This window comes from Urtica dioica, chromosome 8, assembly GCF_054948205.1.
Source record: "Urtica dioica subsp. dioica isolate 48M chromosome 8, U.dioica_male_clone48M_v1_H2, whole genome shotgun sequence".
NCBI lineage: Eukaryota > Viridiplantae > Streptophyta > Magnoliopsida > Rosales > Urticaceae > Urtica > Urtica dioica.
Window position 1 is genome coordinate 34,290,703 of NC_142763.1, and position 14,247 is coordinate 34,304,949.

Sequence of the window (14,247 nt, forward strand, 5' to 3'; positions counted from 1 at the left end):
TCTCTTGATTATGCCGTAACTATTGGTAATTTAAAGGTTTCCATGTAGTTGAATTCCAAATTAGTGGATGAATTTGGGTGAAAAAAAGCCTATTTATCAGTGTTTGCAATATAACAGTAGGACTAGTCGCTCCAGTTTTATATTTTTTTTTTCTCTAACTCGTTATTTAAATCTCATAAGCATTGAAATTTCGTCTATTTGAATGTAGATCACAAAAAAAATATGTCGATACCAGAATTTGAAGATGACTCGGAAACAATAGGTTCAACGCCACCAAATTTACATAATAATGTCGAGCATGTACGACTTTTTTTTATACTTTTTCCTTGCTTGATATAATATGAATAAATACTCAAATAAAAGTATATAAATTACAGGTTCCGGATGCCGCTTGTCCAATATTCAAATCGGATGTCGATAAAAGAAACTTCAAATGTAAAATTGGAGTAAAATGTCGATTGGCCGAAACTGTGGATTTCCTAACAGAAGTGTTGAAAGACTATCCTGAAGGTTTGCAATGGTTTAAGGATTCTCAATTCGGCCGCTTGTTCGATGTCCCAAATCATTTGAAAACCAATTTGGCGGCGATGTGGATGATGTTATGTCGAAAGGTGGAAACAAAAAAAGAACATGAGAATTGGTTTGTCGTAAATAGCATACCTATCCGATTCTCTTTGGTGGAGTACGCTTTAATATCCGGCTTGAAGTGTCAGATTATCCCGATGGTTGAAAAGATTTTGGAAGCGGAGCGTTTAGAGAATTTTACTTTCAAGTATGAAGAATGTCGGTTTGGTGGATATCAAAGACAAGCTGCTGCGAATGAAGATCGATTGTCAAGGAGGTCAAAAGAGAAGTAAAAAAAAACATTTTTCTCAATGAAAAAATGAAAACAAATAAATTGAAGATGACGGTGTTATTTATTTTGTCCTCGGTATTGCTTCACCGAGATAAGAATACCACTCATGTAGGAGATGTGGAGTTGAGAATCGTTGATGACTTGGAGGCGTGCCGCAACTTCCCTTGGGGAAGAAATTCTTTCGATTATCTCATGACGAATATTAGAAAATCTGATTTAGTGAATAGGTCATCACTTGTTCATGACAAAGGGGTAGATTGTGCTACATGGAGTTTTTGTGGGTTTGTTCTACCTTTGATGGTAAGTTTTGTTTGTTTAGATGGTAAATATTAATTAATTGTTAAATATAGCAATTGTCTAATATTTTGTATTTACTTGACATTTATGTGCAGTTGCTACCGTTTGAGTGCATATCGAAGTTTTTACCACACATTGTTGATCGTAGAATCGATGCGAGTGATGACTTACCAAGAATCCTCATGTTCATCAAGAAGGATATCCTCAGCTTGAAACACATCTTGTTGATCCGGAGATGAAATAGAGTCATGCGCACAACTTGGTGTAGAGGCAGCGCCGAAAGGGCTCAAGGGCTCTATGTCAACATCAAAATGTTCATCTCGAATTATATCTTCGTTTTGATTGCAACCTGCAAGTTCACGAGGATGAGTATGAGTGTGAGTATCGTATTTAAAGTGAATACACGACTTATAAGTATGATATTTTGTCTAACCTTTGTCGTGGTCTTTCGTAATTAGCTCAACATGCAGCATCATTTTGCATTGGGACATGCCACGTCGATCAACAAGATAACATTTGACATCAATGTCATCCAAAATAAATTTAGGCGCTATCTTTTTTGACATTGGACACTTGTAACTCAATTTCAAGTCCGTAACTTATTTATCAATATGAAGTCTTGCGGATACCCTATCGAGTAGATACGAAATTGTCGCACACTTTTCATCGTCTAGTGATATGCTCTTAATATCTTCATTCTTTGAGAACCATTCATATGAGCCTTCATCTTTCTTTTTCCACTCCCCGTTGTATAAAAAATAAATAACAACCTCAACCATCGTACCTATAAAAATGGAACGAGTTATAAAAGATGAATTGCATCATATAAAAGAATAACATTAGATTCATAATATAAATTCAAATACTAAAATAATTAATTTATGTCATGATTAGATAACTGACACATTCACCAATCAAAAAACTGTGATAAAATTATTGGTTACTAAAAAAATTTAAAATGATAAATTTTTATGGGTTAGTGGCCTCGCAGACCGGTCCAATTGGTCCGACCGGTCCGACTGGCCCAACTGAACTAGCTCCAGTCGACCCAGTTGGACCAGTTGACTACTGTTCGTGTTCATAACTTAGGAATCGCGAAAACCATGAAAACTTGAAAATTTTCATAATTTCTAATTTATTATTGATTATTGATTTAGAGAGTATTGTTACTATTTTAAATATTTTGTAGTGTAAGCATCGGGTATCCGTAAGCATCTTTAATTTAACACTGCCATAAATTTCTTACCGGAGATGTTGGCGGCGGAGGTCGCCGGAATCGGTTACGATGGAGGTTGCTGAAGAAGTTGACGGTAAAGGTTGTCGGAGATGGCGACGGCGACGTTGGAGCTTGGGAAATAGGGTTGCGTTTTTTTTTTCGTTTTTTTATCAAGCTTTTTTAAAATAAAATATTATTAACTTCTTACAATAGAAAAGAGCATTTGTGTGATATTATAACTTTCATTTAAAGAGGAGGTCATGGACTTAAATTTTGTTAAGAAAGAGTCATTGATTAAAAAAAAAAATCAATTTTAAGGTCAAAAAACAAACACTACTACAAATATGAGATTCTACAACGGACTTTCTACAACGCTTAACATAAGCGTTGTAGAAACTAGGGATTCTACAACGCTTAACATAAGCGTTGTAGAATCTGGGTGATTCTACAACGCTTATGGATAAGCGTTGTAGAATCTGGGTGTTTCTACAACGCTTATGGATAAGCGTTGTAGAATCTGGGTGATTCTACAACGCTTTTGTAAAGCGTTGTAGAAGAACTTAAATTTCAGATTTCCCACAACGTTAAAACAACCCGTTGTAGAACCTTCGCCGCGGCACCATGTGATTTTCGCCGCGGCGAAAACTTTCTACAACGCAAGTTCAAAGCGTTGTAGAAGGATGGACCTCGCCGCGGCACGATTTAAACCTCGCCGCGGCGACAAATTCTACAACGGTTTTTTTAAAGGGTTGTAGAATAGAGTCGCCGCGGCGATGGTCCTCCCTCGCCGCGGCGAGATTATGTCGCCGCGGCTGGAAATATACTCCGCCGCGGCGAGAAGGATACCGTGGCCTAGCAGTTTTCTATGAAACTGCCTCGCCGCGGCGATGTAGGACTCCCGCCGCGGCGAGATGATCCTACAACGGTTAGAATATCCGTTGTAGGATCTTCTCGCCGCGGCGAAGACATATTCTCGCCGCGGCGAGGTTTTTAGGTTTTCACTATATAAACCAGTTTTCAGTTTTTTTTCTCATTTTCCTCAAAATAGAAACGCGAGACAAACTATTTCGGCCGACTCTGTCTTCATTTTTTCTTCCAAATTCCCTCACCACGTCCTCGCCGCCCCGATTTCTCGCCGTCGCCTTGTCCTCGCCGCCATTCTCGCTCGCCACGTCCTCGCCGCCCAACTCTCTCGCGCCACTCTCTCTCTCACCGCCTCTCACTCTCTTTTTAAAGGTATGATTTTCTAAGTTTTTAAGTTGGTTATTGATTTAATTTCGTGTTGTTGATATGGATTTCGTGTTTTTGAATATGGATTTCATGTTATTTCCCCGAGTTGCATGTTGTGGTTATTGATTTAACAAAATTAGGGTTATTGATTTAAGGTGGTTATTGATTTAACAAAATTAGGGTTTGTTATTTTATTATGAATGAATTTGAGTTAGAATTTGTGTTAGAATGAATTTGAGTTAGAATTTGTGTTAGAATGAATTTGAGACGTTAGAATTTGTGTTAGAATGAATTAGAGTTAGAGTTAGAATTTGTGTTAGAATGAATTTGAGTTAGAATTTGTGTTAGAATGGAATTGTTTATGAATTTGATATTGTTATGTTTAAATGAAGTTGGAATTGATATAGAATTTGTGATTGTTGTGACATTGTTAGTATTTAAAATGGTTATGTTGATTGTAGATGTCGAGATTGAATTTTTTATGATTATGCTTTGTGAAGGTGAAAAATGGTTCGAACAAAAAATCCGGCGGGCGCCACGGCTCCGAGCACTTCCAAAGGTCCTAGTAAAAGTAAAAGTAAGCGAGCTCGTCAATCGTCCCCTGAAGCAGATTATAACACGAATATCTTCACCAGCAAGGCCGCGGAGGATCGTTACGACAAAATCTCGTCGCGCAGTGTGATCCCTGAGCGGGGATTCAATGTGAGCTCTAACACCGAGATAGGAGTGTCAATCCGCAACAGTATTCTTGGTCATGAATGGGTGAAGTATTGTGCCGTTCCCGAGTTCGAGACGAACTTAAACTTCGTGTACGAATTCTACGCAAACTTACCGGATCACAATGGAGATGTTGTGACGGTCCGAGGTAAAAAGGTCGATGTGAGCATCGAAGCGATCAACGATTTGCTTGGGACACCAGATGTGCCTTTCGAGAATGAAGGCTATCGGGAATGGTTGAGAACTTGCAGCCACGAGGAGATGGCGAGGTTGCTGTGCATTCCAGGAGAGGATTGGGTCCTTGAAAAAGGGAAAAGGGTACTCAAGCGTGACCAACTCACCAGGATTGCTAAAGCTTGGATTTACTTTGTTTGCGCTCGCCTCTATCCGATCAAGCACTTCACCACTCTTGACGAGGGCCGTATCCAGGTGTTGTTCTGCATCATAAAAGGTCATTCTATCAACGTCGGTCGATTCATCTACAATTGGATGAAGAGTCTAGACTATACTAATGAACGCCACGGTTTGCCATATCCGTCGATCATTACCGGCCTTTGTACAAATGCGGGGGTAGGACGCTCGAAAAGGGATACGATCAAGGGTCCTATGGGGCCTATTACGAATAACATCATCGATCGCTACAAGATTAGGGAGGAACCACAAGAGGAGGAAGCGGAGGATGAGGAGGAGGAAGGGGAAGAGGGACCACCAGTCAACGAGCCTCGATTGTTCTTACCAGCACCTCCGGTAGTCGACCCCGCCACCATCGACTACATAGCTCAATGCTCCAACTATCTCGTCGGCGGGTTCCAACACACGCAACAGTACATGCACCAACAAGCGGAGTATGTCGCCTCTCACATCAACCAACTGAACGATCTCTACTCTCGGTGGGACATCAACCAAGAGAACCAGGTGTTATTTCCTCCATATCCTCAATACTCCGATTATCCGTACCCACCACCACAGTGGCCACCGCATATGGCACCTCCTCAATATCCGGCGCACTCACCACCATCACCACCACCGAATGCCGACTAAACCAACAACACCAACTTTAAATTTTAAATTCAAGACTCGTTTGGTTTGTTTAAGCTTCATTTTAAATTTAAATTAAGACTCGCATGGTTTGTTTATGTTTAAGACTCGTGTTTTAGTTAATGTGTGTTTGAGACTTGATTAATATTTAAAAATTGTGAAATCTGAATGTGTGATGGTTTTTTATTTGAATGATAATTTTTCTGTTGAAAACCAAGTTTAAAATGGGAAAGACAGTAAAAATGTGTAGGGTGAGGTGATTCTATTCTAATCTCGCCGCGGCGACTTAGAAAGTTTGCCGCGGCGTATAACTCTCGCCGCGACGTGTTTTCTACCTCGCCACGGCGAGATATTCTACAACGCTTTCCAAAGCGTTGTAGAAAGTCTTCGCCGCGGCGAAACTTACACCTCGCCGCGGCGTGAAACTTACCGAGAGCATGCATTTTTGAAAACATAATCTCGCCGCGGCGGCGTAGTCTTCTCGCTGCGGCGAAAACGTGTCGCCGCGGCGCAAATACAACATAGCCGCGGCGAGAAACTTACCGAGAGCCTTCATATTTGAGAACATATCCTCGCCGCGGCGAGTTGATATTCCCGCCGCGGCGTAATGACCTCGCCGCGGCATGGACTCTACGTTGCCGCGGCGAGGTTTCTACAACGCTTTTTTAAGCGTTGTAGAAGGGTCCTCGCCGTGGCAGGATTTGTATCTTGCCGCGGCGAGAGTTTGATATTTTTATACCGAGAGTCTGTGTTTTTTAAGAACTTGTCTCGCCGCGGCGTGGTGATATTCCAGCTACGGCGTAATGACCTCGCCGCGGCATGGAATATACGTTGCCGCGGCGAGGTTTCTACAACGCTTGTTAAAGCGTTGTAGAAGGTCCCTCGCCGCGGCAGGATTTGTATTCCGCCGCGGCGAGATTATCCTGCCACCGCGAGAGATGTACTCAGCCGCGGCGATGTTGGAGAAATGTAAATGACATTGTATAGAGAAATTTTGAATGAAAAATAACGTTGTCCACAGGAGAATAACATAAAATCCAAAATGAAAATACATTATCTAAATGTTCAATATCAAACAAAAATAGGATCTATATCCTTACGAAATAGATGTGAAACATCGTCATCATTAAAATCATCCACCTCTTGATCAATTGGCGGTAATCCTGATGTGAACGGAGGAATGCTAGACATGTCTTCGTCTTCTTCTTCGTTACCGTTTCTCGCTTTCATATGAACCACTAACGATAACTCAGGATTTGCTGGATCTGAAACATAAAACACTTGACTTGCTTGCGAAGCCAAAATAAATGAATCATTCTCGTAGCCAATCCGTCTAAAGTCGACAATTGTAACTCCTTCATTATCAACTTTAACGTGATTATTGTCTGCCCATTTGCACTTGAATAATGCGACTCGCAACCCGCAATAATCAAGTTCCCAAATATCTTCAATGTATCCGTAATACTTCATAAAAGCATGTTTTGGATTCTTATCTTTTGCCAACGAAACATGTAAAGCTTCAGCAAACAATGTAACACCGCTATTTTGTACGGGATGCTTGTTGTCTCGTTCCCTTGTGTAAAATGTAAAACCATTAACAGACCAAGCAGTGTACCTTGTAACCATTGAGGACGGCCCGCCAGATAGTTTACTCAACGTAGATGAATGTCCTGCCTCTATAAATATGCGTTTTCCAAGCCAGTTCTGAAACAAACGGTTGTGCTCTTCTTGCAACCATTTTTCATTTCTACCCTTCTTTGGATTATTCACTCTCAACTCATTCAAATGAATATCCACAAATGGCTTGACCTCGGAAACGTTGTGTAGCACATGGAGACTTGCTTGCTCCCATTCTTTTCGGTTGACGATCGAATAAGTACCTATATATAATGAAACAAATACTTAAAAATAATGTTCATATATAATTTAAATAAACAAATAAAGTGTTAAAAAAATACCTTTAGATAGAGCTTTTGAATCAAAATTGGTATTCTTGGGTAACCCAATTTCGTCTGTTTTAGCTAAATACTCAGAACAAAACTCAACCGACTCTTCTGCTATGTAATTTTCAACTATGCTCCCTTCCGGCCTATTGTAGTTCTTCACGTAGCTTTTCAACACTTTCATATAACGTTCGATTGGATACATCCACCGTAAAAACACGGGCCCTCCTAATTTCACTTCATGTACCAAGTGGACGGTTAAGTGGATCATTATGTCGAAAAACGAAGGTGGAAAGATCTTTTCGAGCAAGCACAGAGTTTTCACCAATTCTGACTGCATTAAATCCAATCGAGTTGGATCGATGACCTTCGAGCAAATGGAGTTAAAGAATACACATATCTTTGATATTGCAAACCTCACATCTTTTGGCACAATTCCTCGCAAAGCAAGAGGCAACATTTGTTGTAGCAGCACATGACAGTCGTGCGTCTTCATTCCAGTAAGTCTCAAATCTTTCAAAGACACGAACCTCTTATAGTTTGACGAATGACCTTCGGGGACTTTAATAGAAGCAAACCAGTTACACAATTTCTTTTTCTCCTTTCGATCTAGAGTGTACTTTACCGGTGGTAATTTTGTTTTTTGCCCACCCCCCTCCTCGGGATGCAAAATGCTTCTTATATTCATCTCTTTGAGATCCAATCGAGATTGTATTCCGTCTTTCGATTTATTTGGATCATCAAGAAGTGTACCAATAAGCGATTCGCAAACATTTTTCTCGATGTGCATAACATCCAGACAATGCCGGACGTAGTGTGTCTTCCAATAAGGAAGGTCGTAGAAAATCGATTTCTTCTTCCAAGGATTCTCTTTGAACGATTCTTTAGTACTAGCACTCCGCTTTCTTTTCCCAAGCACTTCATTGACGTTTTTAACCATCTCATAGACATCTTCACCAGACAAAATTCTAGGAGGGGGTCGTTCTTCTGAATTTCCATCAAACGCTTGTTTCAATCTTCTATACGAGTGATCTCTTGGTAAGAATCTTCTATGACCCAGAAAAACAGTTTTCTTACCATGCTTCAAACGGATGGAAGATGTGTCTTTCATGCAAATCGGACAACCAATCGAGCATTTCACAGAGTATCCTGACAAGTTTCCATAGGCCGGAAAATCGTTAATAGTCCACATTAACATTGCCCTTAAGTTGAACGAATCTCCACGGTAAGCGTCTTTAACTTCCATCCCTTTCTCCCATAACATCTTCAAATCATCGACCAACGGTGCCAAATAGACATCAATATCATTTCCTGGTTGATTCGGTCCTGAAATCAAAAGCGTTAACATCAAGAACTTTCTCTTCATACATAGCTTTGGAGGGAGATTGTAGTTCACAAGTATAACCGGCCAAACACTGTATTTACTGCTCATCATGCTGAACGGGTTCATTCCATCAGAAGCTAGACCAAGGCGCAAATTTCGAGTATCAACACTGAAATCCTTATACTCTAAATCAAATGATTTCCACTGTGCAGCATCAGCAGGATGTCTCAACATACCATCATCGATACGCTTTTCGGAGTGCCAAACCATGTTCTTCGCGTGTTTGACACTATTAAACATTCGACGAAAGCGCGGCATTGGAGGAATGTACCATAACGACTGAAATATATTTAACGAAAATCAGTAATAAATAATGAATATGAGCTACATGTATTTCCTAATCAAGTGATGAAAATGTATGTACCTTAACTGGAACTCCTTTAACCCCGTTACATGGAATTTTACCCTTCTTCCACCGTGACTCTTTGCACGTCGGACATTCATCTAGATCTTCATACTTGTGTCTATATAAAAAACAATCATTTGGGCACGCATGGAATTTCTCGTACTTCATGCCTAATGTACCCAAAGTCTTCCTTGCTTCTACATACTTAAAGGTACTTTATTGTCTTTCGGAAATGCTTCTTTCAGTGTTTCCAACAATAGAGTAAAACTAGTGTTAGTCCAACCCCCCGACGCCTTCAAATGAAATAATGTAACTAAAAATGACAACTTCGAATAGCTTGTACACCCTTCATATAATGGTGTCTCCGCATCATTCATCATGGACTCAAACAATTCCGGTCGCTCAACAAAATCGTCCTCCAAATCATTCATCATTCCGCACATATCATCAATATCATCTTCAACATCATCCTCATTTGCCGTAGAACGAAAAACCTCACCATGGTAGAACCATCTTTGATACGAGGTCATTATTCCATATGCAAACAAATGGGTCCGAACGACATCAATCGAAAAATGTCTATGATTTCCACATTTAATACAAGGACAACGAATAGATTTCAAATCTACCATGTTCTCTCTAGGAAAATCACAAAACTCATCTACACCTTTTCGATATATCTCATTCAATCTATTCTCCCACATCCACTTTCTCATATTCATAGAAAAACCCTAATTATACAAAAAATTCCCAATTCTAATTAGTAAACTATCAAGAGAAAAACAATTAGAACAAGTTAAAGAAGAACTTACAAGATTTGAATGTGTAGATGAGACTAGTAAACGAGGACGCTCTAGAATGAGGTTACCCTAATTTTTTCGAGTGAGGTTATGAGAGAGTTCAAAGTGAAAAAGACCAGAAATGAGAATTTATATCACCAGTCTCGTGTCACTCGCCGCGGCGACATTTCTACTTCGCCGCGGCGAGACATTCTACAACGCTTATCATAAGCGTTGTAGAATGTCCTCGCCGCGGCAAAAATATGCGTTCGCCGCGGCGACAAATCACGCCGCGGCGAGGTACAAATCCCGCCGCGGCAGGAGTCCTGCGCCGCGGCGGGAACAAGTCGTCGCCGCGGCGAAAAACTTACCGAGAGCACCATGTTCCAGACATATACTCTCGCCGCGGCATCATACAATTCCTGCCGCGGCGAATGTATTCCTCGCCGCGGCGGGAATTCTCCTTCGCCGCGGCGACGCTTCTACAACGCTTACTTAAGCGTTGTAGAAAGGTCTCGCCGCGGCGGAAATTGTATACTGCCGCAGCGAGGACATCTAGGGTTACCTCGCCGCGGCGATGGCACATTTTCGCCGCAGCGAGACGTTTCTGGGTAACTCTCGCCGCAGCGAGAATTTGGTTTCGCCGCGGCGAGGCTCCTACAACGCTTATTCTAAGCGTTGTAGAATCATCTCGCCGCGGCGAGAAATACACTTCGCCGCGGCGAGCTCCTACAACGCTTAGAATAAGCATTGTAGGAGCGTTAAAAAATCTGAAAGTTTCAAATTTTTTTAACTACCCGCGCCCATTCATATCTATACTTAGCGTTTTTTTCCCTCTCATTTCTCATTCTCATTTCTTCTCATCTCCATTACTCACATCTCTCTCGCCCCTCTCTCTCTCCGCCACTCTCTTGCCGCCCTGCCCCTCTCTCCGGCCACCACTCTCTCTCTCCGTCCCTCACCTCGCTGAGCCACCGCGCCCTCGCCCCGCGCGTTCTCTCCCTCTCTCCGACCCTCATCTCCTCGCCGTGCGCCGCGCCCACGCCGCCCTCTCGCTGAGCCCCCTCCCTCACCTCGCTGTGCGCCCACGCCGCCCTCCCTCGCCGCGCGCCCTCACCTCGCCTCACCACCTTTTTTCTTCGCCGCCCTTGTGCTCGTCCAACTCCGGGTAATGTTTTTGAACATTTTTACATGGACTTATTTAGTGTGAATTCGATATTGATTTGAAATTAGGAGATATTGTATTGGATTTGAGTTTATTGAATTGAAGTTTGATATTGATTTGATTTGAGAAATATATTTGATAGTAGATTGAATTGGGATTGAAATTGTGTTTTTGTTTAGAATCGGATTGGATTTGAGTTTATATTGTGATTAGAGTTGAGTTTATATTTGATTTTTGTTACATTTGAGTTGAAATTGTGATAACATTTGAGTTGAAAATTGAAATTATGATTTGAATTTTGTTTATTAGATTCAATGTCGTCCACTACTACTACTTCTAGCGGTAGTGGTAAAAGAAAAATTAGAAGACAACTAGCGCTTAACTCCGATGAACAAGGAAAACGAAGAAACACTCTTATGGGTCGGGTTAATAAGGCTAAAACACTTGGTAAAAAAATCCCGGTACAATTTGATGATAAAGGGCAACCAATCGGTAAAGAGGGTGATGAGTTGTCGAGTTACTTTGGCGTGTTAGCAAGAGAACACGTTCAACTTTCGATGCGTGATTGGAGATGTAAAGACAACGCCCAAATTAAAGAACGGATTTGGAACGAAATGCAAGAAGGATTTACGATTCCTATCGAACAAAAACATGATTGCCTTATGAGAGTCGGAGAAGCCGCAAGGTTATTTCGTCATGAGATATACAACGATCTACTCAAAGACATAATCAACGAACCAATCGCCTTAAAGAGACCGGCTTGTATTTTGAAATACTATACAAGTATCACCGAAGAAGATTGGATAGCATTTGTTGAGTATAGACGAACCGAAATGTTCAAACAAACATCGGAACATGGGAAATCAAATATCGGAAAAAGTGTGTACAAATCTCGAACGGGCCGAAATGGATATCGAAAGCTTGATCAAGAAAAGGTTAGATTCATTTTTTTCTTTTAGTTATTTCAAATGTTGCAATTATTTTTTAATTTATTATATAATTACTTCTTACTAGCATGAAGAAACGGGGGAATGGCCTATGAAAGAGGAACTTTGGATTGACTCGCGAATGAAAGACGTAGATAACTACAAGGATGAGAAAGACAAATTGATGGGAGAAAAAATTGTAAGTTCTTTACCTTTGTTATAACAATTAACCTTGTAATTTTATTTTCAAATAATTTTATGTGTAGAAAACGTTATCACAACAAGCATCGCAAGGGACATGGTTGCCGGAATCGGGAAAGAGTGTTTTGCAAGAAGCTTTGGGAATGTCGCGAGTTTGCGGTCAATCCAAACACACGTCGCGTTTTAAGTACTTTGTTCCTCCAACGCCCAACGAAGAAGTAATGAAGATGCGTCGGGAAATGAGCGAGTTAAAGTCTTTGGTGATGAAGGCATTCGGTGGAAATGGTAGCATTAATGTCGAGTCGCCTAGTGTCGAGCAAGTGAAAGAGAATCTCAACGCGAAGGTTGTTGATGATAAAGAGATGGCAAATGTTGAAGAACACGTCAATGAAGCGGTCTCTTTAGGTATGTTCAATTTTTTTTTTATCTATTTATTAAAGATAAATGTTTTGGTATTAAGTTATTGATAAAATTCTTGATTTGCTTAGAACACGACGATGTTGATGATCGTCCGAAGATCGATCCTATCATTGTTGATGATCGTCCGAAGATCGATCCTATTGTTGTGGAAAAACCAAATAGTGTTCGTGCTAGTTGCTCTTTGAATCCAACCACGCCGGTGACACCGAGTTCGGATGAAAGCGTCGAGTGTCTTCTTTTCATTGATGACACCGAGTTCGGAGGCACAATTCATGTTGCAAATGGGCGAGCGTACATGAATGGAGGCGTAGTTCATTTCTCACCTTTGGAGGAAGGAAATTTACGCGTGGCCGTTTTGGGGGTTTTGATTAAAAAAGCAAAATTGCCAATTCCCACCGAAGAAGCTCAAATCGTTGAAGATGCTATAGGCGGGTTTGTCTCGTGGCCGAAGAGACTCATGGAAATGGACTCGGGAATAGAGAGTCGAGGTCCGGTTGTCAAACAACTCTCAAAGCTCGGTTTTGAGAGTGAAGCTAGCATCGATGATGCTAAGAAGATTCCGTACAAGGTGATTAATCCCAAGTATCGATTGCTCCCTCAACATGCCAACAAAGTAATGTTACCGGAAGGGGATGTGATTATGGTCAATGTTAGTCCAAGTCTCGCGGCTATCCCGATTCCGGTGTCATTTGAAGACATTTCCGATTTTTTGCAATACTTGGAAATTGGCGCGGGGAGCATAACGGTTTATATGGAGTAAGAGTTTTCTTTATATGCGTTTTTTAATATCAATATTCAATATTTAGTGTTTAGATCAACTAAATATTTGTTTGTCATAGCTATCTACGATCGAGGCTAGAAAAGGCGAAGAAGACTCGAAATTTTTGTTTTATAAATCCGAGCTTAAGTTCGTATATACAAAATGACGACGAGGAGGCTTATTTGTCAAAACGAGTCAAGGACGTTGGAAACGTGTTACGACATTGCAAATTTGGTGAACTAGTTTTGATGCCGTATAACAAAGGTGCGCATTGGATGCTCGTTGTCCTCGACCTTTGGAGAAATAGCGCTATGTTCTTTGACCCTTTGAGAAATAAAATTCCAACGGATTTAAATCGATTGATAAAAAGGTAATAATTTGATTTCTTAAATAATTTTTATTATAAATCGTTCTAGTGGTTTTTTCTCTTATAATCTCCGTGTTATATAGGGTTCTTGTTGATTTCAAGCTCGAGCATCAAAACGCCCAAAGTAACGGGCAATCAACGTACATCAAGGCTTGGGACGCTCCGAGACAAACGAGAAACACGGAATGCGGGTATTTTGTCATTTCTTATATGCGTGATATAGTCGTAGGAGGTGTAGGAAAATTAGAAAATAAGAAATCCTATACAAAAGAGGATTTAGAGAGAGTTAGGGAAGAATGGGTAACTTATGTACAAACATTTATTAACTGTGATGATTAGCTAGTTTTTTTGAAGATGTATATATTAGATTTTGAATGTTTTAAAGATGAGGATATTTGAGATGAATGTATATATTAGATATTTTTTGTATTGAAGATTATTTTCAGGTGCTAGTATCGTGTAAAAAACAAATTGTGGATTGAAAATAAATGATTCTTGCCGCGGCGAACTATACTTGTCGCCGCGGCGAGGCAAGATACCGAGAGCAAGCAAATTAGAAATCTTAGTCTCGCCGCGGCGAGATTTTTTCTTCGCCGCGGCGA